Source organism: Odontomachus brunneus, unplaced genomic scaffold, assembly GCF_010583005.1.
Source record: "Odontomachus brunneus isolate Ranch 3 - 2012 unplaced genomic scaffold, Obru_v1 Obru_scaffold_218, whole genome shotgun sequence".
NCBI classification, from domain to species: domain Eukaryota; kingdom Metazoa; phylum Arthropoda; class Insecta; order Hymenoptera; family Formicidae; genus Odontomachus; species Odontomachus brunneus.
The window spans coordinates 1,055-4,843 of NW_022639668.1; the positions used below are offsets into that span (position 1 = coordinate 1,055).

A 3,789-nucleotide genomic window follows, 5' to 3' on the forward strand; every position below is an offset into this window, starting at 1 on the left:
TATTTTCCCCGCAATAAATTCCAATAATCATAGGTTCAATATCCAAACCATGTATTAAAAATAATATTGGCTAAAATTGCATTTTTGAATTGGTATGAATTGGCAATCTATCTATATTAAAATTGAGTGCGATATCCATTGGTATTTTTACTTGAGATAAACATTTTTCTAGGCAAGTCTGTAGTCCATTGTGCCAATATTGTCCGTTTCTCATCGTTACAGTAGCCACTATCCTTGGGCTTTCTAATAGTGTCCTTGGATCTCGAGGTATATTTGGTATTTCCGAAGAAATTAGAATGTTCAGTAATGCCTTTAATGCATTGTGGCATATATTAAATTTCAGTGCCCATTCTTTTAACGCCTTTCGTATGTCAATACACTCGGCATTCATATCATCGAATATATTATTCGATGATTCAGAGTCATAATTGCTGTCACAGTCAAACTTTATATTTTTTTCTATTATAACGTCGTCAAACGAATTAGCACCCGATGATGTCGATTCTTCAACATCTTGCGACAAATTTGTTGAAGCAATACATTTCTCTTGCAGGTTGCTTTTTTCAACATTTAATTCAACATCTGCTGTTTTCATTTTGTAATCAACTTTTCTGTAAAACGTACTACTACGTTTAAATTTTTTTAACTTTTGCAAATCAGATAGTGCCGAGTAGTGTATCTTCCATTTTAACTTCGTTTAGTTACTGTTCACTTTATTTAGGTCAACTATTTACTTTAATACTTCAATAACAGAATAGCTGTGGTTGTATTTTGACTTTCATAATAGCTGTCGCAGCGCTTTCGCAGCTAAACATGTAGCCAAAATAGCTGTGGCTGTATTCTGACTTTCATAATAGCTGTCGCAGCGCTTTCGCAGCTAAAAGCCAGCCAAAATAGCTGTGGCTGCCAAATAGTTGTAACTATGGCTGGGAAAACGTTGTGCCAGCCATATTTTTACTGTCGCAGCCAATATAGCCAGACTGTGCTACTTAGGAATCATTGGCGATGTGAAGTACGCGGGAACGGGAGCGGTGCACTTGGACACGGTGCATTTGGACACAGCCAATCACAGCACCGTATGATGAGAGACATTTGTAGGGTCCCTTGGAACAGCGACTTGTGATTGGACTGTGTCTAATTGCCCCGTGTCCAACTGATATACATCCCGCGGGAACAGTCTATACGAGTTGATTTTCAAGAGAATTCCCGACTATACCGTCTATACGGAGGCCGATAAAAAAGAACACAAAAGTATATTATTGGTGATGAATGTTCATAGGCGCAATCACAACGCGCTGCAAGCCGCATTGAGTAACAGGGGATACAAATACAAAATCATAACCGCTCCCCTCCCTCCTATGATTGATGTATCGACCGACACACATATAGGCGGGCAGAGGTTTATCCACATCGCGTACCATGATAATGAACGATAATGCGATCGACTATGTTCACTGGGATGATCCCAACGAGCTGGTTATTTGGCTGCGATTGCTGAAAGCCTCCCGACATGCTGGCAGTAACACTCAGGACAATGAAATTCTATCCGCTATCGAGGAACTTCGCGAGGCGGGCCTTGTTATTAATTAAATCGCACATCGATGATACGCGTTGTTTTCATCGAAATGTCCATCAATAAATTTAGTGTTTCACTCCAAAAGAGAGGACCGCCGACGATGGACTATTACACGTGGAGGGGAGTATTCAGAAATTACGTATGCGATAACACTCTGTGCATGGTCGCCTCCGACTTCGACGCGAGATCGCGCGACGTATAGCGCAACCGAAAGCCGACTGTGACGCGGTTAATAGACTATGCGTGGAAAGAGGTCTTGCTACATTGAGAGAGAAGAATTTGAAAAGAATTTGAAAGGAAACAGGAGGAATTTGAGAAAAACATGACTAGGCATCATGCTGAAACACGTGCCATGAGGGAGAAAGTATTTGCAGCGCGTGAACGCGTTGAATAGATGGCATTTAAAACGATGCGCTCACAGTTTCGTCATTCGTGATGAGGCGACCTTAGCGATTAAACATGCGGAAAACTGGTGGAGAGGGGAAACAATACAGCCCCGAAAAGCAATGATTGTTGGAGGAGTTGCATGCTCCTGCGAGAAGGCATTTTCCTCGTAGACGTGTTATTGTACGTGGATACGATGACCTGTGGCAGACCGATGTAGTGAAGATGCGTCCGTATTCGCGGCTCAACGGTGGCTACTACTACATACTCACCGTTATCGATGTGCTGAGCAAGTATGCTTGGGCCATGCCGCTAAATACTAAGAGTGGGAAAGAGGTAGCCAAGGCGTTCAGCAAGATAATTCGAGACAGCGGAGGATGTCCAACAAATTTGCAAACCAACCAGGAGAAGCAATTTTACAATAGCGATGGACAAGGTCTCGCTAAGAAATACAACATCAATCATTATTCAACGTACTGGATTATGAAGGCTTCCGTTGTGGAACGATTGAATCGCACACTGAAGAATGACATTTGGAAAATGTTTACACTACAAGGAACCTACAGATGGATCGATTCGCTACCGTCTCTCGTGTCGCAGTACAACGGGTGCAAGCACCGGACCATCAGTATGCGTCCTGTCGATGTGACCTTTATGTTCGCTGAAAAATTCCTATATACGGTTCACAGCAACGTAAAGATTTCAGCTCCGACGAGATTCAAGGTGGGCGACCTGGTACGCATGAGCAATTTCAAGACTGCTTGAAGGTTACACGCCCAGTTAGACTACTGAGGTGCTTAAGATCGTCAAAGTGCAGGCGACCAATCCTGATCTATCTGCTCGAGGATTCTCGCGGACAACCTGTAGTCGGAGGTTTCTACGAGTACGAACTGCATCGTGTTGCCAATCCAAACGTACTTAGTGGAAAAAGTTTTGCACAGCAAAGGCGATAAGGTTTATGTGAAATGGCTGGGATTCGATAAATCATGCAACTCGTGGATACGCAAGGACAATGTGTTGTAAAAAATAACTGTTTATTATAATCTGTTATAAAAAATAACAGTTTATAATTTATTATAAACTGTTTGCTATCTAATACATAAAATTATATCTAATACATAAAATTATATCTAACACATGAAATTATATCTAATACATAAAATATACAATATATTCTTTTTACACGTAAAATATACGATTTATATCCTATTTATAATGGTATTTTGTAATGCTTCCATAATAACGTATTAGTCGAATCGGATACGATATACTGTTTGTCATCGTACGGATTTAGAGCAATTTTCGTCTCAGACACTGTGTACACTTCATGCAATTTTGATCGTATGCACGATTGATGGCGAGTCGTTTTGATTTCCTCTCTCAAACACTGTGCGTAATCATGGAAAGATATCGTTCGCGCTACGGCATTACTCTTGACCTTTGGCCTTTTTCGTGTCTTTCTTGCCGTCCACTCTCAACGCATACATTTTTGCCTTATAAATCAAGTGCGATAAATTCCGTCACGATCGCTCCGTTGTTTTCGTCTTTCATTAAACCAGGAACCTTCTTATTTACAAGCGGTATACCGTATACGCGTTGTCAGCGGGATAATCGCTTGTATCAAAACTTGCAATATCGCGTTTTATGTGCTCGTATACATCATCGCATTCGATATTGTAAATGAGACTGTCTGTGTCAGTATACATTATTTTACATTTGTCACGATACAGAGGATACATGTACTCGTGATGAAATTCATACAAGCAAACCTTTGATATGTTGAGTATGCACATACCCACGTAGATTGGCTCGTTGAATTTCATCTCGAA

At 40.8% G+C, this 3,789-nt stretch overlaps 1 pseudogene; it reads left to right on the top strand.

The window, feature by feature from the left end:
• The window catches only part of LOC116852361, a 3,786-nt pseudogene extending 803 nt beyond the window's left edge, over positions 1 to 2,983 (top strand).
• The last annotated feature ends 806 nt before the right edge of the window (positions 2,984 to 3,789 follow it).